The following is an 18,813-nucleotide window of genomic DNA, read 5'->3' on the forward strand; positions in this document are numbered from 1 at the left end:
CTACTTAACCTCAAGTATATTGTCTGGAAGGTGAGGTTAATTCTTTGTACTTCAAAGATTTCAAATTTAAGTCAATTGGTTTACCTGGATTTTCAATATCTTGCAAAATGAAATTATTTTATATTTTAGTAACAGTTCAGAGTACTAACATTGCTAAGTACCTTACCTCAACAGCTTCAGTAATTAGATTTTTATTACTTTTCCAATTCAGTCATTTGCTTTTATATTCATTTCTTGTCCCTTTTAAAATTTCACACTATTGAATGAATTACATTGTACTTATCACTGAATGAAGGAGAAAAATATCTTCATTGCTCATTACACTGTACAGCTCAGACTTGGAATTCTAGAAATATTTAATGGTGGAAGGATTACTGCAACAACTCAATTAAATTACAATTTGAAATAAAATGTGTACCCATTTCAAGCCCTGAGTATTAAATATAAAGCTTGCTATTGATTACCAGTCAACAGCTTAATTTTTGTCTCTAAAATGCCACACAAATACTACAATAGTATAATTTGAAACATATTGGCCACTTAATGTAGACTAAATTGAGCAGAATCACAGAGCAGAGGACTGTAGCAAAATACATGATTTATAAAATGGGTCAATTTGTAAACTGTTCTACATCATAGAACGATTGTAGAAAAATGTAAGTTCTACATGTTGTTTCAAAGAACCAGTCACTTTATTACCTTAGGCATGCCAATCAAATGAAAATTATTCCAGTGTCTAACGTTTAGATATGATTCAAAACCAAGATGCATCTTTTACTGGCAAAAACAGGTATGTAGACGGTCTCTTTTCTGACTACCCTATGAGTTCACCTGATTAAGATTTCTAATGCAAAAGAGGCAGGCCAGATGCTGGGGACTCAAATGCCATCTCCTCATCTGAGTGCTGTTAAGCAGTTCCCATGGCATTTCTCACAGACTTTCAATGTGTGCTTGTCACTAAACTCAATCCCAGACATAAAACAGAAAATGTAAACTCCTGAGGGAGAAGCATTGAGTAAAAAGCTTTCCTGAAGTCCTCAGAGTGCTGTGCTTTTATTGCCAAGGCCTCAGTCAGTAATCTCATTCCCCTCATCTTACACAACCAAGGGTTTGACATGGATGGATATTAGGCTGAAGTAAGGAATGCACAATAAAAATAGGACGTAGGTGTACACACATGCATACATATGAGTGTTCACAACTAATCTCCATGTTTAAGACATTGCAAATTCCATCTTCCATATTCATTCCTAAAAATGTGTGTTGTTATTTAGAAAATATACTTAGCAGGTAAAGCTGTGTTTGTAGGGTAGAGAAAAAGAGAAAAATATTTTTAAGGGTTATTGGTTCAATATTTTATATATTTTTATTATACTGCATATAATATACATACATGCATAATACACACATATTACAATTTCCGTGTTTTTACAATTCTTATTTTCAAAATAAAGCTGGAAAAGAAATAATTTTACAGATATATTCTTCTATTGTTATCTAAAATAATAGAACATCAAGATATTTTCTTAAGAATTTGTCAAGTAAATAAAAGATACCTGGCAAAATTATTTAGCTTAAGTCTTCATTAAAGAAGACTATCAAAAGCTATAACTTATCAGAGGCTATAAAATAACTAGTTAGAGATGGGAAGACTGAAACATAACTCTTAGGGAAGAAAGAATGCTCAAAAAAATCTTGAGAAATTGGCTCCTTAGGAGAGAGGAGAGAGAAAGAAGGGCAAGAGAGAACTGAGCTAATTATACACTGAAGCAGAGTAAGTTGGAATGTCCTGGGCACACATGCGGGAATTCCAGAGGGTGCTGATGACTCCAAGAAGTGATGACTGTTTTTGCTGGTTTGGTTATGCAGTCATTTTTGTCCCAGGAAAATTATTCCCCATGCATAATTACAAGATGATTTGGTTCTCTCATGAGCTCCCCAAGTTATAAGTACCAGAATTGAATAAAGAGAATTGATCATGTACAAATGTTGATTGATTTCTTAAACTTCTTTAGCTCAGGGATAGGAGAAATACTGTTTCCTTACATGTATCTCACCAAATTTGCAGACAGAGTAGCTACACATGGGTTAGCCCTGGGTGAGAGGGTTCCTTCTATTCCTTAAATATAATTATAATAATAAAACAGTAGTAAGAAAAGCTACTAACTATACTTCAGCCAGTGTTCTTTATATAGCATAACTCATTCAATCCTTTCACCATCTCTAAGAGTAAAGTGATGTGTAAATTAGGACTCCAAAGTATCATAGTGGTGAGGATAGGATTCGAGCCCTGAAAGGGCTCTGTTTCCATCCCCTTACACTCTAGAGTAAGTTCCTCTAAACTGCTTGCACTGTTTATAGAAGGAAGAGAGAAACTACCATTTATTGAGCTCTTTCATTTTGATGTTGTAGTAACTGTATATATGCTCTCTCACTTAAATACCTCCCCACATTCTGTAAGTTGATTATTACTGCCCCAGATTACTTAAAATAAAGTAATTTGTCAGAAGTTATAGTGCTAGTAATTGACAGGATATATTCACACTCATATCTGTCTGACATAAGAGCGCATATCTGATTGCCTTTTCAGCCAGTGAGTGGAATACTATCGTCAGTCCAAAGCCTCTGTCAGAGTTTAATTTCATCTGCAGTCTTCCTAGTACCTTTAAGCTTTATGAAGGAGCTTAAGTTAAAATGATGATACCCAAATTTTCCTTATAGTGATAGGAAATCTTTGGGTTATATGGGCACACATCTTTCTAAATGAAAATGTGATCTATACTGTGTCTTCAAGTATTATTTTGGAAATTTGTATTAAGCCTTGGAAAAGAGTAGACAATGTAAACATAGATTTTCTTTCTTTTCATGAATGAAAAGACCACCTTAAATTTTCTTTAAAATTCTTCAAGGAAGAAGAGAGAAATTTTCTTCACGAGCCAAATGCAACGCAAGGCTTAATTAAACAATGAATATACAGGCATGAATACAAAGCTGTTGTTCTAGATGTTGTTCCAGTGGCATTATTTTAGGGAAAGCTGAATGAGAGTTTCATGATGTCTCGGGTTCCTTCCTGTTGCGCGTGTTTCCAGGGCCAGTAATAGCGCCCGGCGTAGGTATGCCCTCGGACTCACCTGTGCTGAAAGAAGGGGCTCAGCATGGTTGTGGCTGAAGCACGTGAGAGCAACAGAACAACATTTATTAAGTATACCTATTAAAAGAATTTTGGAAGCTCCATTTGTCCATGGGACCTTTTTAAACTTTGCTGGCTGGGGCAGAGGAGTGGTACAGACTTGTGAGAATTAAAACAATCAAGTCTACTGCCGAATCTCAGTAGCAATCATTAAACTCAATTCTAGAAATCCGTAGTTTGGTCACACTACCAAAACGGTGGCACTTCACCACTACCTAGATGGTAGGATCTATATAGAATAACTTGCAAGGAATACCCTCAAAATATTATTTGAAGTGGAGGCAGGGAAGAAAGAACTGAATAGGATCTAAACAGAAATAGAGAAAATGTGTGTGTGTGTGTGTGTGTGTGTGTGTGTGTGTGGCATATATAGATGAGGATGCTTTAAATATCAATGGTTTTTCCTTCCCCTATAAGTAACATTTGACTTAAGCCAGAGCTAATATTGCCAAATGAGCAAATATGCATGCATAAACCCCTAACATCTGGCAACGTTTTGGAGTTAGCTGACATTTACTTCTTGCAAAGGAGCAGGGATTAAATCAAACAGAATCTCATAGGATCTAATATTGGTAAAGATTTCTCTCAATTTTTTCACTGTTTTTGAAGAAAACCAGGACAATTCATTATCAACTAAGAGATTAAAAGGAGAAATCATACATGATTTATCTTTTTAATGTATATATTTTTGTCAGTAGGTACATGTAAAAAAATGCAAAGCAAAAACATGAATTGTAGATGATTTAGAAAATGCAGAAACATGTAGATAAGAAAGAAAAATAGCTCATAACTCCTTAATTCAGGGAGAAATACTCTTAAAATTTTTATGTTTCTCCACTATGTTTTCTTTATAGGTACAGATAGGCAGATGACAGAAATGATGAAAGAAAGAAAAATAGACCTAGTTAGAAGACAGATTGCAAGATACATTACTTGTGTGCTTTATAAACATTTTTTGAAGAACTAAAATCAAATTATATAAACTCTTTGTGACATGCATTTGACTGCAAATATATGCTGAATATTTTCCAATATCATCCAATTCAACTTCTTTGCTGGTAATAGGTCTATTCAGGTTTTCTGTTTCTTCCACGGTCAGCATTGGAAGGTTGTATTTTTCTAGAAAGTTGTCTGTTTCTTGTAGGTTATCCAGGCTGTTAGCACATAATTTTTCATAGTAATCTCTCATAATTCTTTGTATTTCTGTGGTGTCCATAGTGATTTTTCCTTTCTCATTTCTGATTCTGTTTATGTGTGTACACTCTCTTTTTTCCTTGTTAAGTCTGTCTAGGGGTTTATCTATTTTGTTTATTTTCTTGAAGAACTAGCTCCTGCTTTCATTGATTCTTTCTGTTGTTTTATTCTTCTCAATTTTATTTATTTCTCCTGTAATCTTTATTATGTCCCTCCTTCTACTGACATTGGGCCTCATTTGTTCCTCCTTTTCTAGTTTCATTAATTGTGAGTTAAGACTGTCATTTGGGATTGTTCTTCTTTCCTGAGGTAGACCTATATTATAATATATTTCCCTCTTAGCACGGCCTTCACTGCATCCTACAGATTTTGTGGTATTGAATTCTGGTTGTCATTTGTCTCCATATATTGCTTGATCTCTGTTTTTATTTGGTCATCGATCCATTGATTATTTAGTAGCATGTTATTAAGCTTCCATGTGTTTGTGGGCTTTTTTGTTTTCTTTGTGTAATTTGTTTCTAGTTTCACACCTTTGTGATCTGAGAAGCTGGTTGGTACAATTTCAGTCTTTCTGAATTTACTGAGGTACTTTTTGTGGCCTAGTATATGATCTACTCTTGAAAATGTTCCATGTGCACTTGAGAAGAATGTGTATCCTGTTGCTTTTGGATAGAGTGTTCTGTAGATGTCCATTAAGTCTGTCTGTTCTAATAAAAAAAATATCTGTCTGATAAAGGTACTGCAACTCCTGCCTTTTTCTCCCCATTAGTTGCATTAAATATATTTTTCCATCCCTTTACTTTCAGTCTGTGTAAGTCTTTGGGTTTGAAGTGAGTCTCTTGTAGGCAGCATATAGATGGGTCTTGTTTTTCTATCCTTTCAGTGACTCTATGTCTTTTGATTGGATATTTTAAAGGGACTGCTCTAGAAGGAAGCACTCCTAAGGCTTAATAGATGTCACCAGAGAAAATAAAATCACAGTAAAAAAAGCACACCAACCAAATACTAACTAAAGGCAAAAAATAAAATCAACTACCCACAAACACAGACAAAAGAAACACAAATGAGTACATATTAAAATACCTAACATATAAAGAATGGAGCAGGAGGAATAAGAAGGGAGAGAAATAAAGAATCATTCAGACTGTGTTTATAATAGCGTAATAGGAGAGTTAAGTTAGACGATTAGATAGTAAAGAAGCTACCCTTGAGCTTTTGGTAACCACGAATCCAAAACCTGCAATGGTAATAAGTAATTATCTATCAGTAATCACCCTAAATGTAAATGAACTAAATGCACCAATCAAAAGACACAGAGTAATAGAATGGATAAAAACACAGGACCCATCTGTATGCTGCTTACAAGAGACTCACCTCAAACCCAAAGACATACACAGACTAAAAGTGAAGGGATGGAAAAAGATATTTCATGCAAACAATAGGGAGAAAAAAGCAGGTTTGCAGTACTTGTATCACAGAAAATAGACTTCAAAACAAAGAAGTAACAGGTCTCGAAGAAGGACATTACATGATGATAATGTGGGCAGTCCAACAAGAGGATATAACCATTATAAATATCTATGCACCCAACACAGGAGCACCGACATATGTGAAACAAATACTAAAAGAATTAAAGGAGGAAATAGAAAGCAAGGCATTCATTTTAGGAGACTTCAACACACCACTCACTCCAAAGGACATATCAACCAGACAGAAAATAAGGACACAGAGGCACTGAACAACACACTAGAACAGTTGGACCAACAGACATCTACAGAACTCTACACCTGAAAGCAGCAGGTTACACATTCTTCTCAAGAGCACATGGAACATTCTCCAGAATAGACCACATACTAGGCCACAAAAAGAGGCTCAGTAAATTCAGAAAGATTGAAATTCTACCAACCAACTTCTTAGATGACAAAGGTATAAAACTAGAAATAAATTTTACAAAGAAAACAAAGAGTCTTACAAACAGAGGCTTAACAACATGCTCCTAAATAATCAATGGATCAACGACCAATTAAAAACAGAGATCAAGCAATATAGGGGACAAATGACAACAACAGCACAATGCTGCAACTTCTGTGGGATGCAACAAAGGCAATTCTAAGAAGAAAGTAAACAGCAATCCAGGCATATTTAAAGAAGGAAGAACAATCCCAAATGAATAAAGTCACAATTATTGAAACTGGAAAAAGAAGAACAAATGAGACCTAAAGTCAGCAGGAGGGACATAATAAAGATCAGAGAAGACATAAATAAAATTGAGAAGAATAAAACAATAGGAAAAAAAATCAATGAAATCAAGAGCTGGATCTTTGAGAAAACAAACAAAATAGATAGCCCCCTAGCCAGACTTATTAAGAGAAAAAGAGAATCTACACACATAAACAGAATCAGAAATGAGAAAGGAAAAATCACAATGGAACCCACAGAAATACAAAGAATTATTAGCGAATACTATGAAAACATATATGCTAACAACCTGGATAACCTAGAAGAAATGGACAACTTCCTAGAAAAATACAACCTTCCAAGACTGAACAAGGAAGAAACAGAAAATCTAAAAAGACCAATTACTAGCAACAAAATTGAATTGGTAATCAAAAACTACCCAAGAACAAAACTTCCAGGCCATAGGGATTCAACTCTGAATTTTATCAGACACATAGAGAAGACATAATACCCATTCTCCTTAAAGTTTTCCAAAAAATAGAAGAGGAGGGAATCTTTTCAAACTCATTCTATGAAGCCAGCATAACTCTAATACTGAAACCAGGCAGAGACACCACAAAAAAAGAAAATTACAGACCAATATCCTTGATGAACATAGATGCAAAAATACTCAACAAAATAGTAGCAAACCGAATTCAAAAATATATCAAGAGGATCATACACCATGATCAAGTGGGACTCATCCCAGGGATGCAAGGATGGTACAACATTTGAAAATCCATCAACATCATCCACCACATAAACAAAAAGAAGGAAAATAAAAACATGTTCATCTCCATAAACACTGAAAAAGCATTAGACAAAACTCAATATCCATTCATGATAAAAACTCTCAACAAAATGGGTATAGAGGGCAAGTACCTCAACATAATAAATGCCATATATGACAAACCCACAGCCAACATCATACTTAACAGAGAGAAGCTGAAAGATTTTCACCTAAGATTGGGAACAAGATAGGGATGCCCACTCTCCCCACTGTTATTCAATATAGTACTGGAGGTCCTAGTCATAGCAATAAGACAAAACAAAGAAATACAAGGAACCAAGATTGGTAAAGAAGAAGTCAAACTGTCACTATATGCAGATATCATGATATTGCACATAAAAAATGCTAAAGAATCCACTCCAAAACTACTAGAACTAATATCTGAATTCAGCAAAGTTGAAGGATACAAAATTAATATACAGTGAAATCTGTTGCTTTTCTCTACACTAACAATGAACTAGCAGAAAGAGAAATCAGGAAAACAATTCCATTCACAATTGCATCAAAAAGAATAAAATGCCTAGGAATAAACCTAACCAAGAAAGTGAAAGACTTATACTCTGAAAATGACAAGACATTCTTAAGAGAAATTAAAGAGGACACTAAGAAATGGAAACTAATCCCATGCTCTTGGCTAGAAAGAATTAATATTGTCAAAATGGCCATCCTGCCTAACGCAATCTACAGATACAATGCAATCCCTATCAAAATTCCAAAAGCATTCTTCAATGAACTGGAACAAATAGTTCTAGAATTCATATGGAACCACAAAAGACCCCAAATAGCCAAAGCAACCCTGAGAAGGAAGAGTTAAGCAGAGGATATCTGGCTTCCCAATGTCAAGCTCTACTACAAAGCCACAGTAATCAAGACAATTTGGTACTGGCACAAGAACAGACCCACTGACCAGTGGAACAGAATAGAGAGTCCAGATATTACCCCAAACATATATGGTCAATTAATATACGGTACAGGAGTCATGGATATACAATGTGGAAATGACAGCCTCTTCAACAGTTGGTGTTAGCAAAACCAGACAGCTACATGTAAGAGAATGAAACTGGATTATTGTCTAACCCCATACACAAAAGTAAATTCAAAATGGATCAAAGACCTACATGTAAGTCATGAAACCATAAAACTCTTGGAAAAAAACATAGGCAAAAATCTCTTGGACATAAACATGAGCAACTTCTTCATGAACATATCTCCGCAGGCAAGGGAAACAAAAGCAAAAATGAACAAGTGGGACTATATCAAGCTGAAAAGCATCTGTACAGCAAAGGACAGCATCAGTAGAATAAAAAGACATCCTACAGTATGGGAGAATATATTCATAAATGGCATATCGGACAAAGGGTGGACATCCAAAATATATAAATAACGCACACACCTCAACAAACAAAAAGCAAATAATCCAGTTAAAAAACGGGGAGAGGAGCTGAACAGACACTTCTCCAAAGAAGAAATTCAGATGGCCAACAGGCACATGAAAAGATGCTCCACATCGCTAATCATCAGAGAAATGAAAATTAAAACCACCCTGAGATATCACCTCACAGCAGTCAGGATGGCCACCATCCAGAAGACAAACAAGAACAAATGTTGGTGAGGATGTGGAGAAAGGGGAACCCTCTGACACTGCTGGTGGGAATGTGAATTAGTTCAACAATTGTGGAAAGCATTATGGAAGTTACTCAAAAAACTAAAAATAGAAATTCCATTTGACCCAGGAATTCCACTCCTTGGAATTCACCCTAAGAATGCAGGAGACCAGTTTGAAAAAGACATATGCACCCCTTTGTTTATAGCAGCACTATTTACAATAGCTAAGAAATGGAAGCAACCTAAGTGTCCATCAGTAGATGAATGGATAAAGAAGATGTGGTACATATACACAATGGAATATTACTCAGTCATAAGAAGAAAACAAATCCTACCATTTGCAACAACATGGAAGGAGCTAGAGGGTATTATGCTCAGTGAAATTAGCCAGGTGGAGAAAGACAAGTACCAAATGATTTCACTCATATGTGGAGTATAAGAACAAAGCAAAAACTGAAGGAACAAAACAGCAGCAGAATCACAGAACCCAAGAATGGACTAACAGTTACCAAAGGGAAAGGGACTGGAAAGGATGGGCGGGAAGGGAGGGATAAGGGGGGGGGAGAAAGGAGGCATTATGATTAGCATGTATAATGTGGTGGTGGGGCACTCGGAGGGCTGTGCAACACAGAGAAGACAAGTAGTGGTTCTACATCATCTTACCACGCTGATGGACAGTGACCCTAATGGAGTTTGTGGGGGGACTTGGTGATGGGGGGAGTCGAGTAAACGTAATGTTCCTCATGTAATTGTAGATTAATGACACCAAAATAAATTTAAAAACAAACAACAACAACAAAAGAAAACAAATCCTACCATTTGCAACAATATGGATGGAGCTAGAGGGTATTATGCTCAGTGAAATAAGCAGGATGGAGAAAGACAAGCATCAAATGATTTCACTCATTTGTGGAATGTAGGAAAAAAGCAAAAACTGAAGGAACAAAACAGCAGCAGACTCACAGAACCCAAGAGTGGGCTCACAGTTACCAAAGGGAAAGGGACTGGGGAGGATGGGAGGAAAGAGAGGGATAAGTGGAAAAAGGGGCATTACGATTCACACACAAATTGTAGGGGGTGTGGCAGCGGGGGTGGCAGTGCACTGGGAAGGCAGTATAACACAGAGAAGACAAGTAGTGATTCTGTAGCATCTTACTATGCTGATGTATAGTGGCTGTAATGGGGTAGAGGTGGGTACTTGATTATGGGAGGGGGAGTCTAGTAACCATAATGTTGCTCATGTAATTGTAGATTAATTATACCAAAATTTTAAAAATGATTTTTCAGATAAGACAGAAAAGTATGAACCATTAAATAAAATATTGATAAGCCAGAAAAAAACAAAACAGAACAGAGGGGCATTCCCTACTGATGGAAGTTTATAAATTAATGTTTAAAGATATAGTTCAGGCTAAATAGGCATAATTACCCAGGATGTATGTAGATGTGTAGTAAGCAGAGAGACATATACAGATTAATAACACAATTTAAGGACAGTTTACCATCCTTCTCTCTGCATGTAAGATAGGCTTCTTGGAAAGCCTTTATCAAGTTCATTTGTTTTTCTCAGCATAAAGTATCATATATAGAAGAAAAACAAGTTTAATGAAATCTTTTATCTACTTAGGTTTGTTGAAAAATCAGAGGGAAAAAAATACCACTGCATTTTGCTTCACTTCAACTCCTCATTTCTACCCTGCAATCTCAAAATTATAAAGGTAAGGTAAAGAGGATGTGATAACCTGGAACTACTGATACACTGGATAGGGACAGACAGAGAACCTAGGCAAAACCTGTCACTTGTCACCTACTGTTCCAAACAGAACGGGCAATGGTGGGGGAGTCCTTCTATCACCCCCAAGTTGGAACCAACCCATTTCCATGATTAATCTAGGTTTTATTACAAGTGACCTAGCTTACTTTGTGCCTTAATCACATTCAGTACAAGCAATGCAAGGAATCCATAAGATGACACAAAATGAATCCCACATTGAGTCTTCCCTGCACTATGTTCTATTCTACCTGTATTTATATTTATAATGCCCAAATGAAGATGTGAATTAATAAAATGTGTAGGAGCTGCTGAACAGGGCATCAGACACTGAGCACGTAATAGGTTGGGGCATAAAATTACTCACACAGATAAATCCTGGAAACAGCTGCCTAAAATATTCTTTATATTGGAAAGGTCACTACTCAGGATTTTATAGGCCATTTCTTGGCTGAGGCCCAGATGGCTTATGGCTTTACAGAAAGGTGACGTTGAATTCTATGTTTGATAGGTGGCTTTTATCACATCTCTGCATTGTCATTTGTGGGAACAGGACCAGCAGACCCCTGTAGACGTGAGCACCTTAGTGGTGCATGTAGGCAGAGTCTGTACATCTGGCCTTGAGTGGGGCTCCCCATACGGTGGCCACAGAGAACCTGGGCTGCTTTGGTGACACCAGAAGTTCAGGAAGAAGCCCAGGGACAGGGCCGATCCAGTGCCTTCTGAGCAGGTCTCGCGGCATGAGGTGAGGAGCAGGGATGGGATGAGTCAAGGCCCAGCCCAGAAGCCCCAGTCTGCCCTCAGCTGCCGTGGTGATGCTGGGTCCTGGCCTGAGAGGAGCAGGGGGCATGGGCTGGGGGTGGGGGTCTTGGTGCCCAGGGCACTCTCAGGCCTGGCTCTTTCCCTCAGGAGCCACCACCAGTGCTGCGGTGAAAGGAGGCTGTCCGGGGGGAGCAGCAGTCTGTCTGGGCCAGGAAGAGCCCGTCAGCACTGGGGCCAGCTCGGATTTCTCCAGGGCCCCGCGGGTCCCCCGTCACACTGACGCCCCAGCCCTGAGCCTCCCAAGCCAGCCTCCCCACCCCATGGCCAGGTGGTGTCTCTCACTCTGAGCAGAGTGTGCTCCAGGCCGCTGGGGCCCCTGCTCCCCACCGTTGCCATGTTTTCACTGCATCAGTGGAGCCAGGGAGGACCACAAAAACACATACAGAGGCTGCGGGGACACTGAGTCCTTGCTAGCCCCAGACCTCAGGGGTCCCCATGGAGATGGGGGCCCCAGGCTGCCGTTGACTTCCCCTGGAACATGCCCCTCCTTCCGTGGTCTATTCCCGAGTCCCCACCCTCACTTCTCTCTTCTTAGCCTGGCCCCTCAGGTGAGAACACGGGTGTGAAGATTTGGATATTTTCAGAGGTCTCAGCAATTTGGACTATAAATATGTCATAATGAGAAGTGGAGAAGCAGGAGTCAAAGGGTGGAAATACACTGGGTGCCCACAGTGCAAGGGTAATTTTCTAGAACATTCCACTTTGGCTTCCAGGCCCTCCTCCTCCAGGGCTGCATTCCCGGCCCTGCCCATGTTCCTCTGTGTTCCAGGATGGCCCGTGTCGCCCGTGGTGGGCACGGCCTGCCCAGACAGCTGCCCCTGGGCTCCGGAGTTGTCCTTGCTGTGGGCTCAGGTCCCACACAGAGCCAACACGACAGGGCACAGAGGCTGGGGCAGCTCTGGAGTGCGTTCATTCCTGAACTCCTGGGCAGGTCCTCTGGGTCCTGGAGCTTTCAAACCCAGGCACCCAAGGGGCATTTGGACTCTAATGTTGCCCCTGACCATGGAGGCCCCAGAGGGGGCCGGGCAGGACAGCAGACCAGGGCCCAGGGCCCAGCCCACCGGCGAGCCCAGTGCAGGGGCGTTCTGGTGTTGCTGGACAGAGAACAAAGGGAGTGTGTGGTCATGGCTGATTTCAAACACCAGAGGCAGGGAGGTCTGAACAGCCAGTGTTTACTTCTCAGTTGGGAGGCTGGGCATCTGATATACGGCAGATCTGGTGTCTGGTTGGGGCCTGGGGCCTGGTCACTAGAGGGCTGTCTGCTCACCGTGTCCTCATATGGCCCAAGGGACAAAAGAGCTCTCTGGGCTCTCACGCAAGGGCACCGATGCCACTCATGGAGGCTCCACCCTCCCGACTCAGGCACTTCCCAATGGCCTCCCGTCAGGCTTCAGGATCTGCTTTGGGGGACACAAGTCCTCAGTCTGTTGTAGAAGTGGTGCAGGAAATGTTCTGGGGTCAAATCTCATCCCAGGGCCCAAATCCACCATAAATTAGAAGGGGTCTGGCCCTGCCTGACTGGTCACATCCTTATCACCCACTATGTAAACAGCATGAGGGATGGAAGCACCCAGACCTAGGACAGCAGGACAGGGTAACAGGGAGGCTGCTAGTCAGGGGGAGAACCCAGAGGGCACCCCAGAGGAATCTCCTGCAGGATGAGAGCACTGCGGGCCACACCCCCACCCTGCCGCCCTGCACCCCTGCCGGTGCCCCACCCAGGAAAGGGACAGCCGCCCACCCCGCACCATCTGCAAGCCTCTGGCCACTCCTGCTGTGGTGAGGAGACCACCCTGGAACCCCCAGAGACCACCAAGGCCAGGGAGGGGGCCACCAGCCAAGGATGAGGCCCCTCGGGCCCAGGGTGCTGCATGCGTCTGCAGCAGTGGTTTTCCAGGTCAAACCCTGCTCAATCAATCTGGGTCTCATATCAAGAGCTGTGCCTGCTCCTCAGAAACCCAGGGCCTCTGCTGCTCAGGGGCGCCCACATGCAGGCATTGGAGCTGGGGCTTTCCCAGTGCTGCTGACTCAGGGCTCTGCGGGGCCTCGGCAGAGTGAAGAGGGACAGTGTGCTCAGGGGGGCCCTTCGGGCCACTTGGGTTTGCCCCTGACCTGGGGGTCTGTCCTACTTCTCTCCCTGCCCCTTCCCTCCCTGGGGTGGGCTGCGGGTGGCATTCCCTGTGTGACTGGGCCCTCTCAGCACCACAGCCAGGATCTCCCTCATCCACACAGACAGGCCTGCTCTCTGGAGGACACTGATCTGGGACATGGGCTTTAAAGCACCATATTTCTGAAAGCCTAACAACCCTGTAGCTCTGGCCACTAGAAACAGAAAAACCATAAAGGGTGAGTTTGCTGAAGTACTGGTGCAAGAGCTTCGGGAAAGCATCCTGGTAGGATGCCAAAGCAGACCCAGTCCTCCCTGGGGACACACTGGCCCTCTTCCTGTGAGCTCCTACACATGCCTCAAGACCTCTCTAGCGTCTCTGCTCCTGGGACCCCTCCCTGCAGGGCCTGATTCTCCCTGCTCCACTGGCTCCCGCCTCCCCACTCTCTCTGACTGTTCAGGTGGCCCACCATCTTCACTTGGGCGTGGTTTGGCCTGGCCTCTTCACAAGGGAGCTGAGACCAGCAGTGCTGGAGGAGGGCCCAAGCCTGGGAAAGGTGCCGGCAGAGGGACTGTGGGGACCAGGGCCATGGAGGCCGGGGACTCGGGGACCCGGGAGTTAGTGCCACCGAGCACATGCTGAGTGTTGGTGCCAGGAGCCCCCCACTGCATTTCACCACCACGACACCCACAGGTGGGCCCCGTCCCCAACAGGCGGGGTGGAAGCAGAGACCCCACAAGGTGGATCCAGGCGATGAAGAGGGTGAGAGGCAGACCCTTCTTCACTGGCTGACCTTTGCGGAGGGGAAGAGCATTGGCCCCCCCCCCCATCCTCAGAATCTTCACAGTTACAATGAGGAGCAATGTGGGGGTTTCATCCCAACAAATCTGTCCGTTTCTAAAATCTGGGCACGATGCTGCTGCTGGGATTCACACCCAGGCGTATGCCCGTGTGCCCACTGCCCCTCTGCCAGGGCTCTCCTCACATCCCTCTGCTGCCACCTCTGTGCCAGCCTGTACTGGCCTGGTGCTGCAGGTTCTGCTCTGGATGGATGAAGGGAACAGGTGCGTGGCCTGTGGGACAGCCAATCTTGGCGTTTCTCTGAGGCTACCTGGAGTCCTGGGCAGTAAGGGGACCCCAGACCCTACAGCCCAGCTCTGTGGCACAAAGCTTCAGTTTCCTCTTCTGGGCACAGGAGGAAATGACAGCTAAGCAGGCCTGGAGAGCGGGTGTGTGAAGTGTGGCATGCCCAAAGGTGCTCAGAACAGGGTTCCTGCCCATGGGAGGCATGGCCACTTTAGAGGAGCCCGTGCAGGGTGACTGGGCTGTGCTCTGGAAGTGGAGAGGTTTTGAAAGTGAGGAAACCAGTGAAGGCAGCATAGCAGGGGTGTCTAGCAGCCGTAGGGCCTCAGGTGGGGCCTCCCTGTCCTGAGGAGGAGAGGCAGGAGCTAACGTGGTGACAGTGTCAGGCCCTGGACACTCCCGGGAGTACCCAGCCCATGCTGCTGGAGGCCACTCAGGCCCACCCTCCCCTGGACCACGTCTGCCTGTGAGCCCTCAGGGAGCGGCCCTCCCAGAGAGCCCAGTGGAGACAGAGGCTCTGCCCATGAGGCTGGCTGGGCCCAGGCACGTGTGGTCGTGTGTGCTCTCGATGTGCTGTTTTGGTGGTGGTTGTGGAGTCAGACAGGAGGGTTGGCCGGGCACAAAGCACAAAGCAGTTTTCACTGGGGTCACGTCACAGACTCTCAGCCCCACAAGGACTGCAGGCTTTTGTCTTCCTCTGAACCCACCTGGCACCAACTTCCTGTCCATCTTGAGTGGCTGATGCTGGTTTCAAAGCAAGACCCCTGGGCCCTCTAACCTCCCCTTATCCCTCGAGCCCACTGGCAGCCAGGTCACCCACCCTTGGGCTCTGGGGGTGCATGCCACACCCTACCTGGGAAGCCGCTGAGCCTACGGCTGTGCATCATTTCCTGGAACATGGAGGAATTCACTGGCACAAGGTGTGTTTCCCTGGGCCTCTGTTGGAGTCACAAGTTTTCTGAAAGCTGGCCAGTAAAATTGTGCAGTGAGGGCAGGCTTCCTGGGAGCAGCTGTATTGCTGAGTTGCTGTGTGACTTTGGGCTAGCCCTTTAATCTTCTGCGCTACTATTTTTACATTATTTTGAATGACATGAAAGATTATGTAATTGTTAGGCATCACTGTTGTATGAGGTTGTCTCATTGCTGTCATCTTCCTGGTGGACCAGAAGAAACCCTGGGAATCCCCAGTAGGCAGTTCAGCTCCTACTCATCTAGTATAAGAGCTACTCTGTCACATCAGCAGGACGAGCCAGCCAAGGACGGGCTCACCAGGGCTTACCAGCCAGCTGTCAACTGCAAGGCCCCAGGGAATTAGGGCAGAGCGTTACTGAGTGGCTGGGCAGATGTACACACACACCTGCACATGCCTTTCCACACCTGAGCATGTGCCTGTGTGCACACACAGGAGATAGGTAGGTGCACACACACATGTATGTCACACACGTGTGCATGTGTGTTCACATATATGTGCATGCACTTGTTTGTGTACTCACATATATGTACAGCTCCACACCAACTCTTTGCACCAGCAGGAACTACACTGAGAACTGTGAATGGACACAAATGCAAGGCAGGTATGACAGCAGGCTGACATCCATGTCCATGTCCCAGCAGACACAGCAGATGGGCAGAAGCCACTGTTTAGGTAGCTCCTGTCATGGATCCAAAACCTGCCTTGGAAGTAAACTATAAAGGACAAAAGGCTAACCTGCCCCCTCTCTAAACACACTGGGGTGCTAACATGGGCCAGGCACCCCTGTGGACCAGGGACATACCTCTTGCTGCCCAGCTGTGCATGCATTCCCTGTAACTTCCAGGATAGTCTTAGTCTGTCTCCTCCTGAGTCTCTCCGGAGTTAGAGCTCTGAAGACAGAAGGCACCATTGTGTGCTCAACCTGGAACTTAAAAATTGAAGCTGATATCAGTGCAGACCATGAACCCAAGGCCAGGGGAGGCAGTGTCACCCTCACTTCTGGGTGCCTTGGAGGTGGGTGCCAGCCTCTCTGATGACCTCCTCCACACTCTGAGGGTCCTGGGCGCTTGGGGTTCCTCTTGATCAGAAGAGCGACAGCACAGGGCAGGGAGTGGCAGTGTGTGTGTGTGGGAAGTTAAAAGAGACACCAACACCTGAATCCTCCTGGATCCAGGAGGAGCCACTGGGGCAGATGGTAAGGGCTTTTTAGTTGCAGACTTCTGCATCTTCAAGAGACACTGTACACACAGTAGCCAGAGGATGGGGGCCTGGAACACCATGTACCCTGCCCTGGCAGCTCCTCTGACACAGTCTCCCGGAGGGTGCTGAAGGCCCTGCCTCCTGGGTCCTTTTACAGGGGGGCAAACACAACTGAAGGAGCAGGGGCATCACCCCAGCACATCCAGGTCTGCCAGACCATGCTGGCTTCTGGCAATGCCCCAGAGCAGAGGGAACAGGTTCCCCATGGCATTCCAGGCAGAGAACACACAGAATAGAGCAGGTGAAGCTGTTAGGCTCTGAGAAACTTCCAGCTTTCTAAAAAAAAAATGCAGAAACTTCTCTCTGGGCCAAGGACAAATTAGCTAAGGACAGACACAGTGCGATGATCATTTATCCTCTGGAGCCAGAGAGGATACTGGGATCCTGTCCTTGCCTCATGACTCAAGGTCAGAAGTGGCTGTTTTCCCTCATTATTTCTATTTTTAACAACTGTGTTCAGGCCTCTTGCAAAAATAGCAGGAGGTGAGAACACTTCAAGTGCTACATGCCCCCCACTGTCAGAAAACTGCAGGATGCGGGGAGAACTGGCCAGGACTGGGGCAATGCGGCATTAAGTCCTCCACCAGCAAGGCTACAGTGGCCCCTGGCGATGCTCTGATTCACCTGCTCACTGCACCAGTGGGTAAACTAAGGCAAGCCAGGGCAGGCACATGCCAAGGTCACACATGGAGAGAGGTCTCAAAAGAGTGGGCACTGGTCCTTCTGAAATGCAGGCCCAGAAGGGAGACCTGGCTGCAGAGAGCCTGATGGCAGGGGGAAGGAACAGGACTGCCCTGTTGGGTGCCCCAGCTCCTTAAGGTGCCTTCTGGAGCATACTCGGAGAGCTCAGAACCTAGACATGACCCCTGCACAAAGAAGCTAGGACGAGCCCTGTGGGGGGAGAGCTGAGGGATGAGGGACACACCTGGGAGTCTCTTCTGTGCATATGTGTGTGGGTACATGTGAACTCATATATGTATGTACATGCCATGTCCCTAGGCCCGGAGGAACAGGACTTCTCTGGATGGGTCTGGAGGCCCCAGCCAGACCCCGGCTCCTCCCACCGCATGAGGCTGGGCGTCAGCCCCCACCTGGAGCCGCTGCACGGAGATGAGTAACTGAGAGGACAGAACTGCAGGGCTCTGCCTGCCTGACTCAGAACCACCTGTGCGGGTCCCAGGTCAGTGGGGGTACGGCTCTGGAAAGGGCTGTCTCCACCAAGCACCTGTTCTCTTCCCCCTACTAGGTCTCAAAGCTATCGTGTGGCTCCAGGCAGAGCCAAGTTTCTGGGCCCTTGGAAAGCATATGGGAGGGGCACAGCAGCAGGACAGCCAGTGCCCCACTGGGGGCAAACCTGCCCACACACCCCAGACCCACCAGCTCCTGGCCGCCCTTGGCAGCACTGTGGGCCCCTGGGACTAATCCTCTGGGGCTCACGATGGCCTTGCATCTGGTTCCCTGACCCTGAGCTCACTAAGCAGCCATCCTGGAAGGCCTTTGAGGAGCCTGGCCTGCCCTGAGTCTGGGACACAGAGAACTAGGAAGTCATGGGCCATGAGGAACAGGGACATGCATCGGGCCCCAGATGGTAGATTCTCAGTGGGCTGCATGGTCAGAGGCCTGGGGCAGGGAGGCTAGTGGCCGGTGCCAGCACTCTGAGACTTGCTGTGTGTCACACAGCCTGACAAAGGAGCTGCAGTGCCTCCGGAGCAGCGGAGGGTGGGAGAGAGACATGGAATGTCCCAGGAAGAGCCATTGTCCTGTCACCCGCCTATTAGAAGTCAGTCCCCAGGGCCTGGC

The sequence above is a fragment of the Manis pentadactyla genome, unplaced genomic scaffold, assembly GCF_030020395.1.
Source record: "Manis pentadactyla isolate mManPen7 unplaced genomic scaffold, mManPen7.hap1 scaffold_290, whole genome shotgun sequence".
NCBI classification, from domain to species: domain Eukaryota; kingdom Metazoa; phylum Chordata; class Mammalia; order Pholidota; family Manidae; genus Manis; species Manis pentadactyla.